The sequence below is a fragment of the Coffea eugenioides genome, unplaced genomic scaffold, assembly GCF_003713205.1.
Source record: "Coffea eugenioides isolate CCC68of unplaced genomic scaffold, Ceug_1.0 ScVebR1_1518;HRSCAF=2381, whole genome shotgun sequence".
Classification (NCBI taxonomy): domain Eukaryota; kingdom Viridiplantae; phylum Streptophyta; class Magnoliopsida; order Gentianales; family Rubiaceae; genus Coffea; species Coffea eugenioides.
In genome coordinates, this window is record NW_020861928.1 from 1 (window position 1) to 12242 (window position 12242).

The 12242-nt window shown below is 39.3% G+C and overlaps 1 non-coding gene across 1 annotated transcript; it reads right to left on the minus strand.

The window, feature by feature from the left end:
• Positions 1-8592: 8592 nt before the first annotated feature.
• Positions 8593-8699, minus strand: LOC113755484. Its single transcript, XR_003465651.1, has one exon. It is a non-coding gene; the product is annotated as a small nucleolar RNA R71 (small nucleolar RNA).
• Between the last annotated feature and the right edge of the window lie 3543 nt (positions 8700-12242).

The window sequence follows — 12242 nt, forward strand, 5'->3', positions numbered from 1 at the left end:
AAGGGCCTGGACGATTAGATAACGAACCACGGTAGTCTGTTTTGGGATCTTTGGGTATTGAGACCCTTGATTCCGGTATACTCGAGTATTACCATTTCTGTTTCTGTTAAGGTGAGCGGGCCCGGTAAAGGGGTGTTTGGTGGACGGAATTTGGTGTAAAGTGGGGTCTACGGACGTGTTGGTTCTATATACGTTGACGGAGAGTCAACCGGATTGGATCAAGTACTGCGCTGGAAAGCTGGCTCCTGAGAGCCATCTGTATCCTTCCTATTTGAGTTCTTGTGTTTTCCTGTCTTACTTTATAGTGAGCATGTGTATCTGGTTTGTATAACGTGAAATACCTGATTTTTCTGCTACATGTTTGGTACCTCATTGGGCGTAAGCTCACCCCCTCCTCGTTATCTTTGTTTTCCTTACAGGAACCTCTTTTGGAAATCATGATTTTTAGGAGCGAGTTGAGCTAGTTAGAAAATCTTTTGTTCTTTTGTATAGCTCCTCGAGAATGAGCAAACTCTAAATGTATTTTGTTTCACTGGTTCCATTTGAATTGTAAACCTTACAGGCTCTGGTGAAGTATAGCTGAGTGCTAGCTTGTTGTGTTTTCAAGCACCACCGGGGACAAATTCCTGAGACTTTCTGGTGAAGTATAGCTGAGTGCTAGCTTGTTGTGTTTTCAAGCACCACCAGGGGTAATTTCTGACCTGAGACATCGTTATGTCCTGGATTGTTTTTCCAAATATCAGGGACTTTAAGTCCAATTTCGAGCCCCATTTGTATATGTATCCAGTTACTCGTCTGACTATCTATTGGATCAAGATTATTTGATAAGTTGGATTGGAGTACTTTTAGTACTTGATTGTGATGAGTGATTCTTAGTATGTGATTGACCTTTGAGATATTTGATCTGATTAGTATTTGATTATGATAAGCGAGATTGAAATGATTCTTAATACGTGATCGACTTTCGAGAGCTATTTTGATCTGATTAGTACAAGTTGGAATGTCGAGGACGACATTCTTTTAAGGAGGGGAGTTTGTGACGCCCCGAGGCAGAAGAAAAGGGAAAAATTTCTGGTGAATAGTGTTTTGTGGAGAATCCGGCCAGAAGCCGTGCAAATTCTTTATATTTTTCTTAAAAATTCCCTTTTCTTTGACAAATACCACTTTATAATGGCCCTACTACTCAATCACCCCACAATAAGTGCCAATGAACCTAGAAAGTAGGGTTTCACTTTTGGTTTCAAGATTGGAGCAAAATTAGGGTTTTCGCGATTTTCGCAGGATGAATTTTCGGTACGGAGCAAGGATCAAATTTGGTGATTAAAAATGACTTTTAAGTGAGAAATAATATGTGATTAGAAGCAATGATACAAGGTTAGTGAATAGGAAGTAAAAACCCTAGTACGTGTGTTTTTAAGAAAAACGGCGCGAACCGACGGGTACCGCGCACTACCGATTGAACGCACCACTTGACCACCACTTTTTTTTTACCATACAAGCTTTTTGATATTTGAGCAAAATATCTTCTCAATTTCCAGCTAGCTTGACCGAAATTGGAGGCTAGAAATGCAAGAAAGAAAGAGAAAAAAATGAAAGGTGGTGGTGGCGACAAGTGTCGCCACCTAAGGGTTTCTTGACCAAGAGAGATGGTCTTCCTTTTTAGCCCAATTTTTGCTCATTTCCCTTCATTATTTCAGCAGCTTGGCCGAACAAAGAGAGGAGAGAAAGAGAGCAAGAAAACAATTTCCTTCTTCTTGAGTTGAATCATCCAAGTAAGAAATTGAAATTCCAAACCGATTAAAGAGTGGGTTGTGAGTTGGGAAGCTTGTGGAACCAAAAGATTTCTAAAGGAGGTGAAGTATCACTCTTTCAAGCTTTGTTTTTGAGGTATAAAGTCTGATTTATGGCTTTGATTCTTTTATTTTGGTTTAAGATGCTATTTAGTTCATGCTTTGGCTTGATTACAAGATATGCAAGTTGTTGTGTTGAATTTTGGATGATTTAAGCAAGTTAGGGTTTGATTAATTTCTGCCTAAACTTGTTGTATGGTTGATAGATGTTGTATATAAGGGGTTTGGTAGTGATTGGATCAAGGAATTTAAGAAAGTTTCATTGAAGACCAAAAATTCCAGATTTCTGGAAATTTCCTAATTCAGTTCTGCCCGGTTTTGGAACTCATAGTTAGAGGCCGAATTAGGCTTGGCCTAAAACATGAAAGTTGTATAGAATGGTATTTTATAGGTGCCTACAACATTTCAGCTCAATCGCAGCAACGTATCTTGTGAAAAGTTGAAAATACCCTCGCTGTTCTAGGTTACATTCCAGAGTTCCGCGTGGACAGTTTAGTCTATTTGGTTGTGTTTGTTCACTATAATCCGTTGGGATTTAGCCTTTTGACAAAACATGAAAGTTTTAGTATTCTGTCTTAGCTTTTAAACGCCACCAAGAACACCTTAATCGGACCTTGGTAACCTGAGATATGACCATTCCAGTGCAGTGCGGTTAATTAGCCGACTAGTTGGATTTTGGTTCTGTAAATTGGGAATTTGACTAGGTTGCATTGGAAACTGGACTAAGTGATCTCCATGAAAATTGTATCCCTGTGTCTTAGCTTCGAAACGGTATAAGTTTTACCGCAATCCGATAAGCGTAGCCTCGGATGTGTTATTTCCGCAACCACACGTCAAATCTGTCTTTTGCTAGGTTACATTTCCGCACTTGTTATCACTTTGATTTCTGTTCTTATGTTGTTATGAGCCTATGGAACGGCTATTTACTTGAATCTATGATATGTATGACTTTGGGATTGACTGAGAGAAAAATAATGAAGCCTAAATGGCTGGAAAATTAGGTAAACACAAGGGGCATGCTGCCAAATTTTCACGAGAAAGATAAACTAGCCTTTGGAGTTCTAGTTCTATATTTGGCAAATTTGACTTGGATACATTGAAAACTAGGTTGAGGTGTCTTCATGAAAGTTGTAACTCTTTGTCTAAGCTTCGAGACACTACCTAGTAAATTTTGATATGATAACCACAGCTCCAGTTATGGGCAAATCGTGTAACCCGTTTTGTACCATTTTCATTTCCGGAGACAAAGTGCAAGAAATCAACAAGTAAAGTTGATTTTTATGGTGTTGGTTGGGAGTTATACAAAAACAAAAACAAAAGAAAACAAAAGAAAAGAGAAAATGGGAGAAAAGAAAAAGGAAAAAAGGAGAGGGGAAGTAGATGAATGAAAAGAGGAGAAAGAAAAAGTCGAAAGTTGTGGCAAGTGTCAATTCTTACTTCACTTGTGCGATGGTTGAGATGCCTTGATGATCCAAATGTGCAAGAATCTATGTAATGAATTTCTGAGCATTTTCTTTATACTTTTACACCCTTCTTAATCCTTTTTATCCGGCCTTCTCACCCCAGCCCATTACAACCTTGCAAGTCCCTTGATTGCTGCATTTAAATTCATAAGTGGTGGCGATATGATATATGAGCAAACTTATGGTAGTGTCATTCTATTGTGTTGATTTGAGAGCCATCTTATATACATATCCTATACACTTTGGAGTGAATGAGTGCACTTTAAACTGCGAGAATTGTTGATTTTGGTATATTTTGATTTCGATGGGGTTTTTGAGGAATTTGGAATGCCAATTTTGGTATGAACTGCTGTAAATTGCTTGATATCTTGATTGCACTTCTGAGTTAATTATGCTTGAGGGCAAGCATAGTTCAGGTGTGGGAAAGATTGATAGGGTGCATTTTCGTTGGGTATTTTGGGTATTATTGCACAATTGTTTGACTAAATATTTCACTAATTGAGTGGATTCTACTCAGATATGATTTTAGTGCCAACTGCAGGATTTGATGCTGAAAAGTGCTTAGAATCAAAATTCAGAAGATTTGTCGTACGTGGGGCACCTCAAGTAGTGGGGTCCGCTTGAGAAGCTGAAGAAACTTAATTGTAATAGACTTTATTTTATTTTATTTGAGGGAGCTGTGTTTTAATTTTTGAATAACAATTTCCGATAGGGGAAAATCCCCTCCTTGAATTTCGGTGGGACCAAAAACAGAAAGAGGGAAGTATTAGACTACTGTAGGTAGGCTTTTGCAAAAAAAATTTTCGTCTGGCTTAGGTTTTCTTTTGGTTCTTATTGCCTTCGATTGGGGGTTTGCCCGGAGCTCTGTAAAAAAAAAGAATCAGGGGACACAAGCCCCAATTGTTGACTTGGCAAACAGCTTTTCCAATTGTATTGACCAAATTGAGTAAGAAGCAATTGAAAAAAGCTTTTCCTCGTAGCATTGTGAGCAATTAAGAGGCAGCCGCCATTGTGGACTTTGTGGATTTGCTTTTTACTCAATTCTGATCGATATTGGGAGACAACATCAGACTATCGTATTTGTATGCTTTGGCGGAAAATTGGAAGCAATAAAAATTCCTTGCGCTTTCTCTTGGTGTTGACCGAAGCAAGGGAAAATTGATCTGAAAACTTTTCCAAACTCCACACGCGCAGCTTGTTCTCAAATTATGGGGAACTAAATCCCTAATTCTAGTCAAAGGGGCAACTGACGAATTGGTTCAGTAGTTACTGTGAGATCTAAACCATTTTTAATTATTTTCTTCATTTATTAATATTTATATGTTCCTTGCTTTTAATTGCTATAGCCTTGTGTATGATTGGTTAGTGCACAATAATTAATTATTCATATAGGCTATTTTGCTAAATAGGGGTAATTGAATCCGTAATTGTTCGTTATCTCTGTCTTAGTAGCAACTGGCATAATTGGATTTATATCAAGGGGATATATGATCTAATTTAAATAAACCCTCGTAGCGTATTTATTAGTTAGGATGGGGCCTTTCTAATTATTAATGCAATCTTGAAATTAAATCCTACGGTCGTATCTAGGGTTATTTTTGAGTTAGAGAAATAGTTAACGGTCGTACCTTAGCTATCGAAAAATTAAGGAAAGGTTGGTTGTTTATCGCGTTCATGACAACTATAACTAATCTATTAATAAATGTTGAAATTATCTGTGAATCGATGATCAGTGCATAAACCAATTCTGAAGTGAACCCTTGGCTAGAGTTCTCCCAATTATTTCTTTTAATTAATTATTTTCTGCATTTCATTTATTTAGTTGGCATTTAATCCCAAAACCCCTCCTCCGGTTAATCTTGACTCAAAAAGAAACAAATTTCTTGCTAGTCGCTGAGAAGACGACCCTACTTGTCACTGTCTACTAGTTAGTGAATTCGGTTAAATAATTAATTCAAGTATATCGGATTAAGTAAACTTTTTGAGAACAGGGTGAATCAAGTAACCTATTGCACACCTAGAGTCCCTGCTCCAGTACTAGAATGGATTATTGACTGATTCAGGTGGTAGTTAGGTTAAATTTATTATTATTGCATAGGTTCGGCACCTGTCAGTATGAGCTTACTTCTCTTTTTGTGCCAGAAACTCAGACAAAGTTGCTTCCTTCAGTTGTGCAGGCACCGGAGTTAGAACTTAAGTCTCTCCCGAAACATCTAAAATACACATTCATGGGAGACCGAGAGACGCTTCTGGTGATCATCTCTGCACATTTATCTCCAAATCAAGAAGACAAATTGGTGCGAATCCTTAAGGATCATAAGGAGGCAATTGGGTGGAGCATAACAGATATCAAGGGAATAAGTCCGTACTTATGCATGCACCGGATTCGGCTCGAAGATGATGCGAAACCAGTAAGACAGGCACAGCAAAGGTTGAATCCCCTGATGATCGAATTTGTGAAAAAAGAGATACTTAAACTCCTGGAGGTGGGGATCATTTTTTTTATCTCGAACAGTCCTTGGGTGAGTCCTGTTCAAGTGGTCCCAAAAAAGGCGGGAGTGACCGTAGAGGAGAACCAGGAAGGTGACATGGTTCCGGTTAGGAAAGCTACTGGCTGGCGTCAATGCATTGACTACTGGAGACTAAACTTCGTCACAAAAAAGAACCATTTTCCTCTCCCTTTTATTCATCAGATGGTAGAACGATTAGCTTGTCGTGTTTACTATTGTTTCTTGGATGGTTTTTCAGGTTACTTTCAGATCACGATAGCGCTGGAGGACCAGGAAAATACTACATTCACCTGCCCATTTGGTACATTTGCTTACCGTCGGATACCTTTCGGTCTCTGCAACGCTTCAACAACTTTCTAAAGGTGTATGGTAAGTATTTTCTCTGAATATGTAGAAAAGATTACTGAGGTGTTCATGGATGATTTTAGTGTATACGGGAATAGTTTTGATGAATATCTTGATAATCTAGTTCTAATTTTGAAAAGATGTGACAGAGCAATTATTGGGCACATTTTGCACTATTATTCTGTCCTAATTTTGACTACTCATGATGCTAAGAATTGAGATTTTGCTCGTATTTGATATTTGTGTGAATTGTAGGTGATTGGTGTTAAAAGTAATCTCTTGAGACAAATTTTCAGAAGACCCTTCATCTCAGGGCGTGCCCACGCCAGAAATTGTAGGAAATTACCCAAAAGTCGGACCCGCGAGATTGGTAGCAGCAAAAAGTGGGCAATTATGAGGTTAGGTCCACATGGACTAGATGCAGGGGATCAAAACCCTTAGGCAAAGCCTTGCTCCAGACGTCTTTTCTTCTTTTTTGGGCGGCGGCTACAAGGGATTAATTAGAAAGCCAGATTCACGTCTAATGAATAGATTAGCTTTAGTTTTCTTTTCCAGGCGCTAGACGTCTTTTTCTTTTTGACTTTTAGCTCTAGTTCTAGGCAATTGGGAGTAGCTTTCGGTGGCTACCCCTGGAAGACGACTTGGAGTTTTCGGTTTTTGCTCCTTGTGTTTCGTACGTCTTTTGTGAGACCTGGGCTTCTACCTTTTGCTTGGGTATAAACACGAAACAAAGTGAAAGAAGGCTTTTCTCCTCGGTTCCTTCGTTAATTCATCTTTATTAATCTTTGGCAATTGTGTGGATGGAATCAATTGAACCACGCGAGATTGATATGATGAGGAGTGGCTAGGTTTCTTCTCTACCCAAAGATTAACGCGAGGGCACGGTCCATAATATCTGTGAGATCTAATCGAATTTTCATTATTTCTTCCAATTCGTTACTATTCGTGCATTTCTTGGATTAATTGTTTATAGTTATTTTATTAATTGAGTATCAATGGTAGAATATTTAATTTAATCTAATAGCCTACTGCTACGTTAGTTGAATTGAATCCGTAATTATTCGTTCAGTTGACAACTAGTGGCGACCACCATAATTGATTTTATATTGGGGAAACGCAAGATCTAGTTTAAATAAACACTCTTAGCGTGTTTATTGATTAGGGTTGGGTTCTTTTAGCTTTAATGCAACTGGATAATTAAATTTCTACGGTCGTACCTAGAGTTATTTTCTGGTTAGGGAAGCAATCAACGGTCGTACCTTGATTGTTGAAAAAGTAAGGAAGAACTAATTGTCAGAACTTGTTGATAATTATAACCAACCTAGTAACGAATGAATGAAATATCTTTGCATCGATGATCATTTAATTGGACCGTGCCTGAGAAGTTGATCCTTTGGGTAGAATTTCATTAATTGACATTTTTAACAAATTGTACTTGTTGAGTTAGCTTGTGAATTTTGTTTATTTTATTTTTATTTTCATTCCATTAAATATCCCTCAATTTTGTTCTATTGATTTGGAAAGAAACAATTTCTTATCCGTTCCCTGTGGAATCGACCCTACTTGCCATTGTATGCAAATTTAATACTTTTATAAACAATTCTGGTATATCGAATCAAACAAACTCTTCGAGAACAGGGTGAATCAAGTAACCCATTGCACACCTAGAGTCCCTGCTCCAATACTTGAATTTGTTCTATAATTAATTGTGGTGGTAATTAGGACTTTTTAGTAATTATTATTGCACAGGTTCGGCTTTTGTCAATTTTTTGGTGTCGTTGTTGGGGAACGGTGTTTTAGTTAATTTTGTTTCTTTCTAAGTTATTCTCTTTGAATTTGTCTGGCACATTTCTAGTTTATGCCCCGTTTTTCTAGTACAGGTGAATTGATTTTTGACCCGAAAGTAGAGAAGATTGCGCGCCGAACTAGGAAAAGAACTAGACAGTTCAGAGAGGAGCAATCTAGCACTGCATCTCAGGGACTGGATCCTGAGATTGAATCAATAGATTCAAGTTGTGAAAATTAAGTGACCCAAACCAAGAGAACATCCCTATGGCGAATGCAAGAATACTAAGGGAGTTGGCTGCTCCGGAATTGCCCTAGCAGCCTTTGTGCCTTACATGTTCAACTCTATCTGAAAATACCTCTTTCGAATTGAAATCAGGATTAATTCACCTCTTAGCCACATTCCATGGCCTCTCGGGTAAGGAACCCCATAAACACATCCAGGAGTTCGATGTGGTATGCTCCAGTATGAAACCTCCAAGAATTATTGAGGAGCAGATCAAACTTAAAGCCTTCCCCTTCTCCCTTAAGGATGTAGCAAAGGATTGGTTATACTATCTGCCTACGGATAGCATCACAACATGGGTTCAACTGAAGAAGAAATTTTTGAAAAAATTCTCCCCTGCGTCTCGGGCTGCAAGTCTAAGAAAAGAGATATGTAGCATTAAGCAATATCCTGGAGAATCCTTATACGACTATTGGGAGAGGTTCAACAAGTTGTGCACTAGATGCCCACAGCATCAAATTAGTGAACAACTATTGATCCAATATTTTTATGAGGGCCTCCAGTCGTCTGATAGGAATATCATTGAGTGTGTTTGGATTGTAAGTTATTTGAAATATTTTTACTGTAGCACTTTTTGTGATGTGATGTATGTGAGATAAAAAAGTAATTGGGAAGATAAAAAGGTGTATTGGAAATTGTAATGATGATGTCAACAAATATATTTGGCCAAATAATTGGCTGTCCAAACACACTCATTGATGTTGCGAGTGGGGGAGCGTTGGCGAACAAGACACCAAAGGAAGCATGGCTACTCATTGAATCGATGGCAGAGAATTCTCAACAATATGTTTCCGTGAGAGTAACCCTACCCGTAGAGTTAATGAGGTAGAGACGTCGTCCATTCAGCAGCAGCTATCGGAGCTAACTTCCTTCGTTCGACAATTAGTTGTGGGAAATGGACACCAAGCAAAGGCCGGTGGAATCTGCACAAATGTGGGCCATCCCACTGACTCATGTCCTATGTTGCAAGAGGTGGGGCTGAACAAGTGAACATGGCTGGAGGCGTGCCCACGTCTCGTAGGCAGTACGACCCATACTCCAACACGTACAATTCAGGTTGGAGAGACCACCCTAATTTCAGCTATGGTAATAGGCCACAGAATGCATTCTCCAATCGTCCACCAGGATTTCAGCAGCCATGACAACAAAAGTCTCAACCTCATCCTCCAACTCAGGAAGTTCCTTGGAGGAAATTGTCAAGAGCTTGGCCACGACTACCACTCAGCTCTAGTAGGAGACTAGGACCCTAGTCGCAAACACTACTCAATTCCAGCGGGACATCAGAGCAGGCATGAAAGACACGGAGACTCGAATGAGTCAAATGGCAACTGTCATTAATCGCTTGGAGTCCCACGTTTATGGGAAACTACCATCACAACCCGAGGCGAATCCCAAGAATGTAAGTGCCATGACATTAAGGAGTAGCAAAGAGGTGGAGGGACCTAAGTTGGTAAATTCGAAAAGTAAAAGTGAGGAGGAGATAGAAAAGGAGATTGAAGAAGAACACATTCATGGAGACCCTAAGGTAACTCTTATTTCATCAATACCTATTAAATCTAATTTACCTTCATTTCCATGCAGGTTGGAGAAGATGAAGAAGGTGGAAAAAGAGAAAGAGATCCTGGACGTATTTCGAAAAATGAAAATTAACATCCCCTTACTGGAAGCAATTAAGCAGGTACCGAACTACGTGAAATTTCTAAAGGATTTATGCATCCATAAGAGGAAATTGAGAGGGAACGAAAGAGTAGCGGTGGGAGAAAACGTATCAGCCATACTCCAAAGAAAACTCCCACCCAAGTGTGGAGACCCAGGTATGTTCACGATCCCGTGCAAAATAGAAAATACACCGATTAGAAAAGCAATGTTAGATTTAGGAGCATCAATTAATGTGATGCTAAAAATCATTTTTGCTTCTCTAAACCTTGGGCCACTAAAAGAAACAGCCATCATAATCCAACTAACTGACCACACAAATGCTTATCCAGAGGGGTTGGTTGAGGATGTCTTGGTTCAGGTAAATGAGCTGATTTTTTCAGCAGATTTCTATATCCTAAGTATGGGAGATAAGAAATCATTAAACCCGTCACCTATTTTGTTTGGTAGACCATTTCTTAGCACGGTCAGAACTAAAATAGATGTGAATGAGGGTACTTTATCAATGGAGTTTGATGGTGAAATTGTGAATTTTAATATTTTTTAGGCGATGAAATATCCAGAAGGATCTAACTCAGTCTTTATTTTGAGTGTTATTGAGCCCTTTGTGCATGAAACTTTTGAATTGGATGGTGAAAACGCACTGGAAGTGACCTTGACTAAGCATCTTGATTTGGGAGTAACCCCTGATGTGGACATAAGGGATGAGTTGCCCCATGCAGTAGAAGCATTACACTCACTTCTAACCGTTTTCCCAAGGTATGAGTTTACTTCTCTTTTTGTACCAGAAATTCAGACAAAGTTGCTTCCTTCAGTTGTGCAAGCACCGGAGTTAGAGTTTAAATCTCTACCGAAACATCTAAAGTATGCATTCCTGGGAGACCGAGAGACGCTTCCGGTGATCATTTCTGCACACTTATCTCCAAGTCAAGAGGACAGACTGGTGCGAATCCTTAGGGACCATAAGAAGGCAATTGGGTGGAGTATAGCAGATATTAAGGGAATAAGTCTGTCCTTATGCATGCACCGGATTCGACTCGAAGATAATGCGAATCCCGTAAGACAGGTACAACGGAGGTTGAATCCCCTGATGATGGAAGTTGTAAAAAAGAAGATACTTAAACTCCTGGAGGTGGGGATCATTTTTGCTATCTCGGACAGTCCGTGGGTGAGTCCTGTTCAAGTGGTTCCGAAAAAGGCGAGAGTGATCGTAGAGGAGAACCAGGAGGGTGATATGGTTTCGGTTAGGAAAGTTACTGGCTGGCGTCAGTGCATTGACTACCAGAGACTAAATTCTGTGACGAAAAAGGACCATTTTCCTCTCCCTTTTATTGATCAGATGGTAGAACGATTAGTTGGTCGTTTTTACTATTGTTTCTTGGATGGTTTTTCAGGTTATTTTCAGATCGCGATAGCGCCAGAGGACTAGAAAAAGACTATATTCACATGCTCATTTGGTACATTCGCTTACCGTCAGATGCCTTTCGGTCTCTGTAATGTTTCAGCAACTTTTCAAAGGTACATGGTAAGTATTTTCTCTGAGTATGTAGAAAAGATTATTGAGATGTTCATGGATGATTTTAGTGTATACGGGAATAGCTTTGATGAATGTCTTGATAATCTAGCTCTAATTTTGAAAAGGTGCATAGAGATGAACTTGGTTCTTAATTGGAAAAAATGTCACTTCATGGTAGAGCATGGTATTGTCTTAGGGCACGTTGTGTCGGTTAAAAGAATAGAGGTGGACAAAGTTAAAATATATCTTATTTCTGCTATACCTTACCCCGTATATGTATGGGAAGTTCGTTCCCTTTTAGGCCATGCAGGATTTTACAGGAGATTCATCAAGAATTTCTCAAAAATTGAAGCACCCTTGTTCAAGTTGCTACAAAAGGATGTGACATTTGATTTCATCAATGAGTGCAAAGTGGCCTTTGATAAATTGAAAGAGTCGTTGACATCGTCGCCCGTCATTCAACCCCCAGATTGGGGCCTTCCGTTTGAAATCATGTGCGACGCGAGTGATTATGTCGTAGGAGCCGTGTTAGGGCAAAGGATAGGTAAGGCGGCGCACGCGATCTACTATGCATTGAGAGTATTGAGTGGAGCCCAACTTAACTACTCCACGACGGAGAAAGAATTACTAGCCGTTGTTTTTGCACTAGAAAAATTTAGATCATATTTATTGGGTGCAAAAGTAATTATTTTCTCTGATCATGCAGCCTTGAGGTACCTGTTAGCTAAGAAGGATGCGAAACCGAGGCTCATAAGGTGGATCTTGCTCCTGCAAGAGTTCGACTTAGAGATCAAGGATAAGAGTGGGGCTGAGAACTTGGTGGCTGACCAT